Raw genomic sequence first — 16,925 nt, 5'->3', positions numbered from 1 at the left:
TACGCGTAAATCTTAGCTGATGTGTAGACAGGAATGAAGCCATGTCTCCTGTCCTCAGGATTTGTTGTCACAGCTTACACCTCCATAGCCCTTTGCAAAATGCCCATCGGTATCTTCTGCCTAATTGCACTGTCTTCTTTTCAAATTTCTCCCTCTTCTTCTACATCACAGTAACTTTTGCTCAGTAGCACATGACCTCTGGTTCATGAAATGTGTGATATTTTCACAACTTGAGAAACTTTTTGTTAACTTCCCTTGAGATCTGCATCACCCTGTAGATTGAAGATTGTGAGGCTGCGGCATCATTTGCACTCAGTGTCCAATAGATCATGTTGTCAATTACTGTGTGCACTCTAGAAAATTAATTTCCATTAATTATTAAAACATGATTTTTGAAAGTATTGTAAAAAATAATATCCTTTTAGAATATGTCGGCAGTATTCCGATTTCTTCAAATCATTCCCAATTCCCCTTTGAGTCTCTTGGAATCTACTATTGATCCGGTCACTTTGTGAGTATCCCAGTGGGACCAAACCATACTAAGTCCCTTCTCTCAAAGGGAGGGGTTTGCATGAGAACCTGGGTCAATGGTTCTTAGCTTCTGCACTATTGACATTCAGAGCTGGATAATTCTCTGTAATGGGGGCTGTCCTCTGCACTGTAGGATGTTTAGCAGCATCCCTGGTCTCTACCTGCAAGATGCCAGTGGCACTCACTCCCCAGTGTGAGAACCAAAAATGCTTCCAGATATTTCCTAATGTCCCCTGGGGGACAAAATCACCTCCAGTTGAGAACCACTGAGCTGGATTAATGTCCTCCTTGTACTGAGGCTTGTCACTAAGCCGCTTAGTGTGGGAGACTTGGCAGATTGTATCAGAACAATGTATAGAAGCTATGGGTAGACCAATCAGTCTAACATAACTTTTGCTGCTCAGTTAAAAATCCCTCCAGGTGTTACTACAGATAGCTATCTGGACTGTTTGAACTCTACCTGACTAGGCACTCAAAATTAATGTGCCTCAGGATTTTGTGGTCAAACCAAAGTGTGCAACAATCATTAATGTAAAACTATGTGGACTGGAATAATACGTGTTCCATACATACACACATGAATTTGAAAAATCAGCTCAATCAAATAAAACAGCCTAGCCCTGAAAAATTTTTTTTTTTTTTTTTGTGAGGAAGATCAGCCCTGAGCTAACAACATCCATGCTAACCCTCCTCTTTTTGCTGAGGAAGACCGGCTCTGAGCTAACATCTATTGCCAATCCTCGTCCTTTTTTTTCCCCAAAGCCCCAGTAGATAGTTGTACGTCATAGCTGCACATCCTTCTAGTTGCTGTATGTGGGACGCGGCCTCAGCATGGCCGGAGAAGTGGTGCGCAGGGGCCGGCCCCATGGCTTAGCGGTTAAGTGCGTGCGCTCCGCTACTGGCGGCCCGGGTTTGGATCCCGGGCGCGCACCGACGCACCGCTTCTCCGGCCATGCTGAGGCCGCGTCCCACATACAGCAACTAGAAGGATGTGCAGCTATGACGTACAACTATCTACTGGGGCTTTGGGGGGAAAAATAAATAAAATTAAAAAAAAAAAAAAGAAGATAATGGTATCTGCGATATAGCTATCCTTGGCTTTTTAAAAAAATTAAAGTAAAAAGAAAATCAAGGGTATTTTTCCTTCAAGGCAATATTTCTTCATTCATATTCCTTAACAAATCCAGTGTCTTTGAATACTAAGTATTTTTATTCTGCAGAAGTAAAGGCTTGCTTATTTCCCAAGTTATTCCCAGTGACTGAGAATGTGTATTCTCACCAGTGCATTAGCAAAATATTTCTAACTTTTGTGTCCTTGATATTTTTGAAGGTTACATGCCAGTCATTTTGTCTACCAGGCCTCCATGGGAATTTGTCTGGTGTTTCCTTATGATTAAATTTGGGTTATGCATTTTTAGCGGGAAAATCACCAATGTGATGCTCTACTCCTTGTATCTTCTGGAGGTAGATTTGTCTCATGACTTAGGATTTTTAATCTGGTGATTAAGGACGAGACTTCCAGGTTTTTCCACTGTAATCAGTAAGTATTTTGTGCAGAGGTACTTTGAGATAACGTAAATATTCTGTTCCTCATTAGATTTGCACCCACCAGTTTTATTATCTATTGATATTTCTTGAATGAATCAATTATTACCATGATGGTTGCCAAATAGTAATGTCCTAATTCCACCATTTCTTCTAATTTCCCCAGTTGGCATTACACTGTAAGGAAGAGCTTTCCCCTCTCCCTATTTATTTATTTATCTCAACATGGACTCAGATTCCTATTTTATTTAATAGATCATTAGCTATTTGTGTCATTATTTATTTGATGCTTATTTCCCATGGAATCTAACAATGTATTCATTCATTCTTTCATGCATTAATTCTTTTTTAGGCAGTGCTTTTCTTAGATTTTTTTCTCTTTTTAGACTGTACTTGTCTTTTCTACATTTTATCTCGCAAGGTTAATGCAATGAATCTCTTCAAATTCCATCAGTCTTTGTTTTCATGTGAGTGAATAAATGATCCGCCCTCCACTGGGTTCTCCTGGAGCAATCTGGTGCCATGTTCAGAACTGTCTCATGACTTTGTGATCCACAGCTTCAGCATCTCAGGAAAGTCCCAAGACAGACGTGCCAGTTCTCACTTTGCCATATTCTGATTTCTCCTGGCCTTTGGCCCTCAGACCACTCAAGCAACAGGACTGTCACTGCCAAGGGGAATCCAGCATTCTCTGCAATTGCACACTCACCCTACCCAGGCTGACCTAGGGTTCTGTTCATTGTTACTTCAACGATGAACTTGGCGATGGCTGCCATTCTCCTAACTTAGGAAATTAATGTTGATATGTGACAACCACAGATCCCATTCTTCTTCCTTCTCCCTTGTACCCAGAGTGTTCCTGCAATCCTAAGAGGATTCGTTTCAACTTTCCTCTTTGTCTCCCCACTCATTCCCTCAGGACCATATCCCTCTCAGTCTCCTCACATCATCCTTTCCTTTCCACTCCACATGTCACTGCAGATATAGGGCCAAAGGGCTTATGGGAGGTCTGTGGATTTAGTTATTGTTCATTAAAGTGCTGTTGATCACTATCTTTTGCAGTGACTGCTCAACAAAAAATGAAAACAAATGCACATGTGTATAAGAGTAAACTCTAATGGATAAACTTACTTCTTAATATTTTGTTTGACTTGAGAGATAGTTTAACTGCCACTGGAATATTTGTCAGTGGTCCTAAACCTACCCCAAGGGGGCGTGCTGATGGCATCTAGTCGAGGCCAAGGATGCTGCTAAACAGTTCCTCGTAGCAAAAAATTATCCTAGATGTTAATAGTTTCAAGTTTCAGAAACCCTCTTTAATATAAATTGTATTGTCTTGAGATAATTTTACATTTCATTCTTCTTTTTATGGTCCCCAAACCTTTCAAAACTGACTGTCTTACTTGATTACTTACGATGCTTTCAAGATTCAGATTGTTCCAGACTTAATTCAACCTTCTCTATCTCATTGTTTATTTTCTCTTCTCTGATATTCACGATTTTCCCCCATGTTCAAGTTGGGGAAAGTGCAGTAGTGTCTAAAAGTTATTTTGGGTCACTGACCGTTAAGATGGAGTCCTGAGCCTAATTATTATCAACTTAGGTTGTAGAAATAGCTGTTGTATTGACACAAGCTATATTTATTTTATTTAGTTATTTTGGAATGTATAAATATTATGTATCATAGGACTATTTTGTTTCACTTTAAAAAGAAAATAGAACTAGAAGTTATGTTTCAGCTTTCCATATTCTCCACTTCATGGACATAATAAAATATGAAGAGCTGTCCTCAGAAGAGAAGAATAGCTACATCCAAACTAGGAGAGAAAGAAAATCTCCTAGTGGAATACTCGCATACTGCTTTTACAAGTCATATCAGTGCGTTCGTTATGCGTAGAGATGTATTATCCTACCGTGAATGCACTTTATGATTTCTTTTGTTATTCTAAGAGCACATTATCACTTTATTGTTTTCTACTTAATTGTGAAGACATTGTATGCCTTTGGGCAGTGTTTTACCCACCATGTGGGCTGGATTGTTGTCCAAAATATTCATATGGTCATTGCTAGTTATAAGAACGCAGGCACTTTTTAAAACAAACATAGACACCTGAATTTAAGAAAAAATAAAAAGCTGATTAGAAAGAGAACCACATTGAGATCTTAGTATAGTTGTCAAAATCTGTGGGTTTGGGCTGATTTCTATAGCACAACATTACAGAATGGCAATTTCCTATTTTCTGGCTTCCCACAGTGCACCAATTAATAATTTGTAATTTATCCCCAGGCAGCAAAGATCCTTACCTAAACTATTAGCTTCAGCAATTTTTTCTCCTGTTCTTCTGTAAACAGGTGCCATGAATTGGTCTTGAAGATGTAAAGTCTAGAATTCCTTCCTTCAGATATTTAAAACAAAAATCAGTATAAAATAATTTGTCAGTTGGATCTGACTTTTGAGCAACTCAACAACTCTCAGGTGAGAGTCCTGGCTCATATCTGAAGATGTTTGAAACGATTCCAGTAATAGATTATGAAAGATCAAGATGCCAGGTAACTCTTAGTTTTTCCTAATGCATATATAATACCTTGCATTTGTATGTATAGTTTACATTTTATTTAATATGCTGCATCATCTCATTTGATTCTTCAAACATACACAGCGCATTATGATTATAATTTGAACATGGATGAAATATAGTGCAGACAAGTTAAATGAAATAATTGGGAGGTGGTCGTGTGAGTCCAAGAACTCATATTCTCCAAACCAACTCCAACGCACTTTCTCTGTATCTCACCTCCTTCATCCCTGAATATTGTCTATGATATGGGACACACTTAGTAACTGTTTTTTGAATGAATACATGTTTGTGCTTGGAAGCAAGGAATATTGTGTTTTTGTTGTTGTTTTAATAACATTTGGTTTTGTTTGTAACATAGACAAGTAGACAAGAAGTATTAAACTAGGTTTCAAAACAGATTTATATCCCAGTTCTCTTGAAATTGTGCCCACCATAAATTCTCTTAACTTCTTTGGTATGCACTTTTCTTATATTTGGAAAAACAATCTGGAGGAGGGAATTTGAATAGATACTATGTAGGATCATTTTCTTGTATAAATGTCTAGGGTTTTAAATTTAACTGAACAGAATGAAGCTTTAATTCAAAAGGTTTCTATAAAGTCATCGAAAGGTAATACAATTTTTAATTGGGTTTTTAAAGCTTGTTCTTGTTTACAATAACTAAAATATTTACTTAAAAATGTCACATGGCTGTGGAACAGTTATTCTTAGTAAAATTAGAAATAGTTCTTCTTTACCTGAAGCTCCCGGGATTAACAATGTGTAGTTAATGGTCTATCTGGTATATGAAGTGTCAGATAATATTGCAACTTTCTTGGGAGCACCTGTTTATGTATTTTTGGTAGTTCTGTTCAATTGGCTTTATATTTAAAGTGCAACATATTCACTTAGGTCTCACTGAAGGATTTGATTATGGCAGAGCAAATGTACACCTTATCATTTAACTCACAATTATGCAAAATTTATACTATGTGTTCAGACATCTCTTGAGTGTCTGCTAAGGGCCTGACACTGCACATGCTAGGTGTGGCCTCTGACCTCCAGAGGTTGCAAAGAATGGAGAGGTCACTTCTACGTGGTGCCCGAGAAGATGCTTAGGAAAAGCTTCCCAGCAGAGATATTTGAACTGTGTCTTAACAGGTGACATGTCAGGCAGGTAAGGATATTCTAGGTAGCAAGGAAAAAGGTAGTTTGGGTACAAATAGCAATAGGAACAATGGCATGGATACATGACACAATTGTGACTTTGGGCAAATGGAAGTCATCAGTTTGTCACCAGCATCAGTGAGTAAGGGTCCATTGCAGGAAAGGAGGCTGTGGACACTGGTAGGGACAGACAGTAGAGGGCTCTGAAGGCCATGTTTCGTATGCTATCAAGTAGACCCTGGGGAGCTATGAAAGAGTTTAAGTTGGGGAGTTCCACGGTCAGCATTGTGACTTGGAAAACCCCTCTATTGGCAGTGTGGAAAAATGTAGCATGTGAGAGGAGGGAGATAAGATGTTTAGAACTCTACTGCCACCATCCAGGAAGGAGATTTTGAAAACCAGAGCTAACTTAACAGTAGGATTGGAACCGATGAATGATGAAGGCACATTTTAAAGAAAGTATATGGGCCTGTTTACCAGTTGGAGGTGAGGTTTTAGGAAAGGGAAGAGAGATATCCAAGGTTTTGATTTGAGTCGCTAGGAACAGAGGGGGAGAAGGATATTGCACGGGCAAGTTAATGATTTTAGTTTAGGGATATCCTCAGTTTGGGGCATGGCAGGACATTTCTTTGGAAAAATCTGGTGGGTAGTTGAATACATAAGACAAGAGCTTAGATAAATCTAGTGGGTAGTTGAATACACAGTTGAGCAGGACATACAGACTTCCAATTCTTCAGCACATTGATAGAGCCAGGGTGACACCACCAAGCCTTACCAATGAAGATTTAAGAAGGCACTAGGGACAGAGCGTTGGAGCGTTGGGGGCAGTATTGGAAGAGCTTGCAGAGGAGATTGTGTTACTATTTAGAACCTACATTATGTTTTGTGAGCATATAGGTGGAAGGGACTCTCAAGTTACTAGGGTTACCCTGTGAGGTAACAGTGTCTAGGCTAAAATGCCTGCTCTCCAGCTAACTCAGTATACATGTATGTTAGAGTAGGAGATGGTGGAGAGGTCAACAGGGATGTGGTGAGAAAGTGGGGATGGAACCCAGATCTGCTTTGAGTTCACACCTCTGATCCAGAACTGGGCTGTGCTTGCCACCAGCCACCAAGTCACCACTTTTTGTCCATGTCTCTGTCCTAGTAGCATCTTCATTCCTGAGGGGGTAAGGACTTGCCTTATCCCAGTCCTGAACTCTGACCCCATAAAAAACCCAGTTATACAAGGAAAACTGCTGCACACTGTCATGAAGCCATGCCCTGTCGTCTCGAAGCTGGTCATCAATTAGACCACCAGCTGACATCCCTGATGTTGCACGGCTTCCTAGCTACTCACTTCCACCACAAGTGGAAATAGACTGTGTTGTGTCCTATCTCTCTATTTTCGCCCTCCTTGGGATGGTTTGTCCTACTACCAGTCAAGCCTTTGTTTCTGACACTATGCCCCTAGCTCTGAATTCTTTAGTCCTACAACACTCATAATCTGCGTAGCTTCTTAGTATTTATCATCTACCCCTTTATTATGTCATACATTTTTTAAAGAATGCTCTTGTATTTAATCTCAAAGACCTATGAAGTCAGAGACTGTGAGCTGTGAATACTGTATGTATGTGGTATTTGCCAAATGCAGGTTAATGTGGGGCTGATCCAGGAGCTGATCACAGGATGAATTATTTTTGATCCTATGTAAAAACAGAGGTAGGAACAAGATTCACTTCTGTACCAATTAATGAAGAACTTTTGAGCTCCTACTATATGTATAGGAGAGTGCTGGGCACTGTGGAAGATTCAAAACTCAATCACACGTGAGCCCTGCTTTAAAGAAACTTACTGGCCAGAACTAGTGACTGTTAGGGTTAGGAGTGATCTTAAAACATTATAAGCCCCACATTGTTCTCTTTTTTATTTTTTAAAATTTATCTTAAAATTAAAAGCAAATTTAAATCCATCCTTGGTTTAAACTTGTAACCAAAGCAGTAGCTATGGGCTTTAAGCCGCAGTTATTAGACAACCCTGAAAAGAAAATGGAATATGTGTACGCTCGTGCTCTGAGATGCTAACTTATGTTTTGTCAGACCAACCTGGTGAAGATCAATAAATAGTTACACTAGTGTTATTAAAAATTAAAGATAAATCTATGCTCATTCTGAATTTTATCATCACAAAGTTGCAAGTCTGACTAAAAGAACAGAGAGCTTCTCTGTAACATTACAAATTTTTTTCAGTAGTTCCAAGGATCATTGACTTGTAACCTGGAGTCTAGAGTGTGTTTATTATCAATACATATTTGCTTCAGAAAACTTTTTTTGTTCACTTAAGATTTCAAAACATGTTTCCCATAGGAGGTTGAGGTGACCACTAGCCTTGGAGATAATCGATTTTTGATGATGTCACTGATAGAGTTAAATTCAAGCTAGGCAACTTTTTGTTGAAAAAATATATTTTTAATAAAATTAAGTGGGTTTAAAAAGTAACTTGCAAATAAAATACAGAATCTCAATTTTTCATGTGAAGTCCGAACAACAAATGAAGAAAATGAAATAAAAAAAGAAATTTCCTGGCCAGAACCAGTCAGCCAGGTCTTCATTGGTTGATCCATCCATCCATCCATCCACCCATCCATCCATCCATCCATCCATTATTTCTTCCTTTTGTTAATTAAAACTTTCAGTGGAGAGAGCACATATTGATTACAGCAGGTACCAGGAATTGTGTCAGGTCCTGAAATAGAAAAGCAAGACATACTATTTTTAGATCAATTGTTTTAAAGATGGTCCCTCAGAGGAGTTTCCATGTATTATAAAGATTTCCTCAGTAGAATTTTGAGACTCACCATATAATTCCACAAAGAGGCATTTACGAAATCTTCCTAAAATATGAGGATTGCAAGGGTTAATCCACTCACTTGCTTAAGGTAGAACTGACCGGATGGTAACTGGAAAAGGCATAAAATGAGTCTTTCTTATGTCTTTCTCTGACAACTTTCACTGCTAGGCAGAGCACCTCAGAGGTGTCTGACCCAGGGAAGCTGGAGGCCTGTAAGTAACTGTTGGAGTGATGTGTTAATAGTCCATAGCTGACAAGTGGGGACCCACAGAAAGACCAGGCTGAGGTTTCAGTGCGTTCCAAACACGTGACAGGAGTAATGAGGTGTTTAGCATTTGAAGGGGACTGATACAGCCCTCTCCACAGGCAAGTGGGAAGAGAAGCTTGTTTTTATAAAGCTGAGATGGCAAAGTAGCATGTAGGAGAGGGAAAGCATGGAATGGCGAGGTATGGGGAAAAAATGCTGAGAGCTGCAGAGAAATTGTAGGGAGAACAAAGACAATTCCATACTTGTAGTGAGTCATAGCTCTCATAAAATGATTGAAATTCATTATTCATTACACTGATGGTTCATTAATTTAACAGATTCAGATGTTAACTGAAAATTATCTTTTTAAGATTAAAAATATATGCCTATAATATGTTTCCGTTCCTTTTAGAGCCTTTAGAAAAGATACAAGACTGCCTATATCTTCCAAATATAATAGCAAATAAATCCTAATCTAGTCATTAAATAAGTTAATGCATTTTAGAAAATTAGGTTTTAAGAGTGAAGCATTTATGGATTTGTAAAAATTTCTTGTTCAGCAGCATTTGTTCTCAGACTAGTGGTTAGGAAACACTGTTTCCTGATTTTGATAAGTATTTGCAGGGGTCTTGGGGTGAGTTTATGAACTTATTTAAATCGTGATTTGGGAAACTATCTTCTGATTGCTTTCAGTGTTATTTCAAGAAAATGTTTCATGATTTCTTTTTATATTGAAAATTGAATTAACTGTCACCTTAGTTCACCATATCTACCAGCCTTTCTTTGCCCAGCATGATTGTTTGCTGCATCATCAAGTCAAAACCAACATAGAAGATTAAAGATGCGCCACTGCTAATGTTCTAAAAAATGTAGTTCAGATATTAGGACACTGTAAAAGGAGAGAATCCAAAAATGATTGAGGGAAGGGCAGCATTATTAAGTAAAGCCTTCACAGTGACTGCTTGGAAGGATGTGGATGAATTTGGTGCGTAAATTCAGTGTGTTTGCAGAAAACAATCCCCATCTCTGTGTAGAGACACACCCTACAATGGTTTAATGTCATCGATTGCTGCCATGTAATCCTGAGGACATAAGGAATAGCTCATTTAAAGGCAACAATGCTGCTGCCCATTTACCTAGATTATAATCTCCCCCTCTCCCATTTCTTGGATGTCCACTCAACTATCTCAAATACCACCCATTTGGCTCCATACTGTCCTATGTCATTATCAGGTGGGAAGATCTTCAATTAATGCCTAAAGGAAAAATACAAAAATTTGCCAGATTGGATAAATGTCCATTTAAATATTTTTTGAAGTAAGTTAATTTTGGAATGTTGTAAATATCCAATGCTGACATTTCTTACCTCAACATTACAAAAATAAAAATCATGGTGTGTTCAATATGGTGCCTTTTTGTCAGGTGTTTAGTATTGCATTTGGCTTCATGAAATTTGGAATTTTTATGGCCGTTGTTACAGTAGGAAATTTCAAGGGAATCATTTTATGGTGTATATTTTACTTCTTACTCATAGCTTGGCTCCTGAGTGTATAATGTCCACTTTCCTTTAACTTTGTGAATTAAGTTCAAATATTTCAAAACCCTCTTTGTGTTCTAATTGTTCTTGGCTTCAATAGGTCACAGCAGAGCCAAGTCGAATAGAAAAGTAAGTCAAATAAAAATCAGAAAATATTGGATTTGCCAAATGCTTTCCCCTTTGTTTAGTTGGGAAAGACTCTTGTATTTTGACAAAATTTGAAACAAAATTCTATTGTCCTTTACTACATCTCTTTTTCATCACTTGATTAAATGTCCAACATTGTTCACATGCATTGGAAGAGAGGGAGATGTTTGCATTATAAAACTAGAGATACATACTATAGTTTCTACACTTTCAAAGAGCTATAGCGACAAGTTATGGAATTTCATGAATAGGAAAGTCATGGATTCTCCGCTCCATTAAGCCATGATATTCGTTTTGCACAGACTACAGTGGGAGGGTGGGTGGAAGGGGGAAGGAGAGCAACACAAAAATTTAATTTTTGGAAATTTGGATCTCATAGGAGTAAGGATTATAGAATGTTATATTGGAAAAAGAGTTTTTCCAATTCAGCTGCCTTCTTAATTCGTAGATACTCTCACCAAAAACCCTACACAGACCTTCATTAAAGAATGAGGAACTCACTACCTTCTGAGACAACCATCTTTGAAGAGATTTAAAAGTCGTACTTGTTCTGAAACAAAAGATCTCTCTGGAATCCCTCTGCCTGTTTCTCTGGCTGTCCTTCCCAGCAATGCTGAATAGTTTTTAAAGTTTTCTAAATGAAACAACTTCTGGTATTTGAGGATTGTTGTCTCAAATATTGTGTCTCCACTCCAGGTCTTTGCTCCATTTTCCCAGCTCTCTTTCCCAAAGGAGAGTTCCGTGCTTTCTCTGTTAGGTTCACCTTTTGAAACATCTCTCCAGACTGCCAATACTCATGTCAAATTGCTCAGTACTGAGAACAAACACTCTTAGGGTTCTCTAAAGAGGTGAAGTGGATTACAGCTATTATTTATTTTTCTTGATGTTCATAGTTCCATTAATGAAGTCAGAATTGCATTAGCTTTTGAGACAGTAATTACACTCTTGATTTATATTGAACTTATAGTAAAGCAACTTTTTAAAGTAGTTTTATATACTATTCTCCCATATTTAATATTTATGGATTTGTTTAATTATAAATTCAAGATTTTATGTATTTCACCATTATGTTAAAATAATATCTCTGAGTAATTTATGAAAATCAAGTCAAAAAAATATTACTAGGTTGCAGGATTGGGGGTAGACTTCTTTATCCTTTTCATTGTTCTTTTTGAGTTCCTATTAATGTTGATATAATATTTGTGCCCTCACGTTAAAAATAAATCATGTTGGTCTTAATTGCAATTCCAGTTTATTTCAAACTGTCGAGATGTGGATTCTCTTTTCTAACTCGTTGACTGTTCTTTCCAAATCGTGTCCTTGGGAACGTCCATATCATCATCCAGGTGACCAAAAATACTGTTGAAAGGACTAAGTCAAGGGAGGAATCCAATGCCCACCCATCTACCTTTTCTCACAAGTCAACATCAACTATAACATTGGTCTGTTAATCAGCAGTTCCTTTTTGGAGTCAGTTAAATAGCTATCAGAAGAAATTAACAATATTTCATAACCATGAGTTCGAGGACTGATATTGCTTAGGAACAGATTTTTACATATCCATAAAATGATTACTCTGAAAAACATTATTTCTTAAAACGTATAAACTAAAAAATGCTTGCAAGACCATTTCAGCCCAACTCAGCTGGGGAAAAAAAAAATCAGACCTCTGCTAAGGGTGTGAGGAGCAGGGAAAGTGGTTTGCAAGGCTGTACTGTTGTTGAAGGGGGGCTTTCCCATCATCTCCATCCGCAGATCCCATGCCCTGAATATTCTGGCTAAGATCAGCGTGTCAGCAGGGCTGTTCCTTCTGGAGGCTCCAGAGGTGAATCTCTTTTCTTGTCTTTTGCAGCTTCTAGAGGCTACCTGCGTTCCCTGGCTTGTGGTCCTGCATCATTCTGACCTCTGTTTCCTTTCTCTCATCTCTTCCTCTGACTCTGACCCTCCTGCCTCCCTCTTACAAGGACCCTTGTGATTACACTGGGCCCACCTGGATAATCCCAGATAATCTCCCTAACTCAGGATAGCTTGAGCCTCTCCCTGGGGTTGTAGGATCCCAAGGAATTAGAGAATCAGACTAACTAGTTTCTGACTAGTCTGCAGGTTGCCTTGTTTTATTTATTTTCTTATTCTTCATTCCGATCAAGTGCTTACTCGAGCTTCCTCTTTCCCTTCTCCATGTGGAGATTGTCGGTACAGACAATCTATACTAATCTCCTGAAACAGTAAGAATTCTGTACTTTTCCCCTTTAATCCTTCCTCAGATATTTTCTCCCAGGCTTACATTCTTGAATTTCTAGATTTGAATTGTTGCTTCTCATTTACAGCCATTGTATCCAATTTGCCAGCTCTCCCTATACTTCTAACCCATTCTCTGTCTTTGCTCTTTTCTCTCATGACATCCCTAAGTCACTGCCAACTTAACAAAAGTCAAACACATATCCTCTACCTCGTAGCTTCTCTTCTGACTCAGCTCACTCTTTCTGAAGATGATGGCATCTATGTCATTGGGTGGTTGTGAGGATTAAATTAGTAGACAGTTGTAAGCGAGTAGAACTGTGTCCACCCATGCACATATTCAATAAGTTCTAGCTATTATTATCATTCTTCTCTCAGCCAAGCTTCTAGAAAGAGGGTTAAGCATCCACTACCTCTATTTTTCATTTCCTACAAAAGACAGTGTGTGCTGGTATTTAAACACACGGTCTTTGGTGTCAGACAGACCTATGGGCTTTTATACCTATTGGGTGTATGGTTTGGCAAGAACAGCTCTGCTCCAGCTTCTTTGTTTACTAAAATAGGGATGATGGTATCTCTTAGTTAAATGATTTGATCTATGTGAAGCACTTACCATAGAGTTTGGCCTCGATGAATATTAGCCTGTAATCATATACGCCTCAACCCATTGCAAAGCCACTTCTATCTGCAACCTGAGAATATTCCAAGTGGCTCCTTATGTCATATCCTTGTTAGTCTTGATCTTATCTCACCTCCTTCTGGTCCTCACCACCCTCTTCTGTTCCCGCTTCTTGGTCTGTTTCCTAAATTTCCTAAATTGGCTACTTCAGTCAGATTAGGAACTTCTCAGTCAGTTCCTAATTTGACTCCTTTGAGTCTCCTGTTCTCACACCAGATACTCTCTGCCAATAATCTCATCTACTCCCACGAGTGACTTCAGCCACCTCCCACCCGTATGCTGATGGGACCTGTGTCTCAGGCAGATCTCCTGGGGAAAAACTTCAAAATAAAATGTGGTCTAGTTCACATTGCTTCTGTTTGTTCTTTCCCTGTGAATTAGTAACCTCATTTTCTAGTCACTACCCCTTCCTGTGTTCCCTTTCTCAGTAAACTAAAATCTTTTTAGGAGATTTCCAAGTCAGAAACACAGCAGTTGAGGTATACCCCTTCCTTTATACTTGTCGTGTTACCTCACACAAATTGTCAACCCTTACCAGTCTTCAGTCCTTCCAGTTTCCTTCAGTATCTGGCTACAGGCCTCTAAACTAACATTTCCATTTGTTTTCTCCCCTCTGCCTGACTTTGAGTCACAGAGAACTAAAACTTGACTGCCAAGGTCTTTATTGGGACTCTATATTGCATTGTAGCTGACCTTTTCTCCCAGGATCTGGAGAAGTTCTGTGAGCTAAAGCCAGAAACTTGATAGAAATTTTGGAGGATTCATCCCTGCAGCGGACCGTGCACAGGCTTGGATTTTTCCTGGACAAGCCATTCTCTGGCCACTAAGGTGGGCTCATAAATGCTCAGGTCATGCATGCCCTTAACCAAGACTGTGGACAACATCACCAAGAGCTTTGACATCTTGGCTTTCAAGAATTATGCAGTGGTGCTGCTTTATTGAAAACTTTTCATCAGTTGGTCTCTTGGAATCCTCTGGACTAGATACCCTCAGAGTTCAACTCTTGGTTTGTGTTCTGGACCATGGCTTAGCGCAGAGAACCAGCCTTCCCCATATGACGTAGATGAGACTCACTGTCCAGGCTTTCTCATGACACCCCTAAGACTTGCAGATGACTCCCATGTTTGCCTGTGACAAGAACACACACTGACCTTTCCATTGTGGCCTGAACCTGTTGACAAGCACAGACACAGACCCTCAGCTTTCCATTCTTTATCTCATGAGTGATTAGCTGAGATTAGAACAATTTGTCCCCTGGAACTAGCTAACCACAGAGAAGTGTTTCCAGTTCAGCTAACTGATTGAGACTTGTGCTTGCAAAACAACCCCAGCTGTTAATCAGCCCCTCTGGAACTTGTTTATCCCGCTCTATAAGAGCCTCGAGGAGATACTCTGATCTTCACATCTGGGGTGCTCTCTCTTTTGCAACAGCCTGAATACAAACATCTTAACTGTCTGGTGCATTTTGTCTCTGACAGCATTTTTCTCCACCTTCTATTTCCAATTTGCAGCACTTACACTTTTCCACCAAATACATTTTTCAGTCTTCGTGGGATTCCTTCAGTCCCTAAACAAACAAAAGCCCTTATTCTCAGTCACCTCCTAGAAAACTAGCCATTGTCTTTTTTATTTCTTCCTTCCTTTTTTCCAATTTCCAAAGTAATGAGAAGAAAAGGTAAAGCTGCCTCTCTATCTCCAAGGATCTGACTTCTGTGCTCTCTATAGAATTTTCTACTCTCCCCTGGGCATGTTACTTTTAATTCTTATCTACTAATTCAGGCTTCTATCTGTTGATCATTGTGGGTCTTGTAGGGGAAACACACACACACATTGATAATGAGGGAATCATTCTCTCTATAATCATCAGAACTTTAAGTCATATATTCTACTAAAAATCTTAGCTAACAAAGAAATCTTTATTCTCAGATTCTCAAGATCTGCATTGTCATATCCCTTTTGTGTTCTGAAGGAAATCCCCTTCTTTTCAAATGCATATATTACCTTCATTGAAGTTACTTCCTTCTTGAGTTTGTGATCCCCCAGAAGCTAGCCCTGAGATAAGGATTCCTGTGCAAGTAGTTCAGGACGGGGCCCAGGGGGACAGTGGTAGGGGAGTGGAGCTGAGACAAGGGAAGGAGGGCAGCCGATAGCGTTATTTGTTATCACCCAGGTTACCCCTGTGGGTGACTGGAACTTAAAATCCCCTGGAAATTCTGGAAGGGAGAGTGGAACATACCACAGAGTTATCCCCTCTGAGCGCAAAGGAAGCGGGAGCGTTTATACGCAGACTCAACTCTGTCACTCACTGATGGAGAGCTGCTTCTGGAGGTGTCCACTCCTCAGCAGTTCAGGCAGGTAAAGTGGGCTCTGACTTCAAGAGCGAGCCCTCAGGCAAAGGAATTCGGGTACTAGCATCTGGCTGTCTAGTTTTGAAGCAGTAAAGAAGAATGGATGGATGCTCACAGCATTACCTCCTCTCGCTTATTTAAATCTGTTTCCAAATGAAATATGTTTACTTTTTAGATCTAGCACTTGTCTCTTCTATGGATCCCAAAGAAATATCTGGAAAGTTTTGTAGCTTGGGGGTGTGAATAGGTTCCCAAAGAAATTTCTGAAAAGTTCTATTACTTGGGGTGTGAGTGTTGTGTATTCACATGTATTTTTTTTAAAAACTGGAAATTTTGGTGTGCTAAGGAAGTGGATGTAGGATTTCCAGCCCCTGAATGGTGAGCACTTTCCGTCTTCCTTCTTTGCTTTTAAATTTTGAGTCCATTCTCTCTCCCCCACGCCCCCAATATGAGCACATGCAATACTTCTCACATTCTTGAAAACCTTCCTTCCTCCTCCTACCCCTCCTTCTCTGTCTCTTCCTGTGCTTTTTTCTCTCTCCTCTTTGCCTCCTTTCCATTTCAGTGTCCCTTCTTTATAATTTATGTTCTTCGATACATCCTGGGATTAATAGAAATGAGAATCCGTGGACCATTGAGCCGGGGGAGGGGGGTGGTTGAGTAATTGCAAGATAGTGAGAGGCCTGGACCCTGAAGAAGGGACGATATGTGTAGGACAACAGCTTCTCTGAAAACTGGTCAGAACCAGCAGGTAAACAGCCTGGTGGTGAAATCATGACTGTTTGCTGTGAGTGAGTCAATTGTACTATCTGGACTTAGCTAACCATGAACCTCAGCTAATCTACCAAGCCCGCTCCAAGTGCTGACCTCGGTCACATTTTGGCTTTAACAAATCTCTTTGGGCCCTCCTCTGAAGCCTGCCCTACAGAGCCTCCGACCCCATTCCTCTTTCCTTACCATCATGCTTTCCTTCGTCTTCCAAACTCTGATTTCAATCCTTGTGACTCAATTTGAATTGTGTTGGGGGGTTAACTAGAACTTCTACATAAAGGAATTTAAATCTTTCCTTTCTAAGCCATATATATATGGTGAGTAGACT

At 39.4% G+C, this 16,925-nt stretch overlaps 1 long non-coding RNA gene across 1 annotated transcript in view; it reads left to right on the top strand.

The window, feature by feature from the left end:
• Window positions 1-16,925, top strand: part of LOC147912026 (uncharacterized) — a 98,642-nt gene that overhangs the window by 67,690 nt on the left and 14,027 nt on the right. Inside the window, exon 3 of the long non-coding RNA XR_015550387.1 lies at window positions 4,429-4,626. This is a non-coding gene — a long non-coding RNA (uncharacterized LOC147912026). The remainder of the gene's footprint in view (window positions 1-4,428; window positions 4,627-16,925) is intronic.

The sequence above is a fragment of the Ceratotherium simum genome, chromosome X, assembly GCF_057802395.1.
Source record: "Ceratotherium simum simum isolate JZ-2026a chromosome X, ASM5780239v1, whole genome shotgun sequence".
NCBI lineage: Eukaryota > Metazoa > Chordata > Mammalia > Perissodactyla > Rhinocerotidae > Ceratotherium > Ceratotherium simum.
Note: the sequence above shows the minus strand (reverse complement) of the source record. Positions and strands in the feature narration are given on the sequence as shown.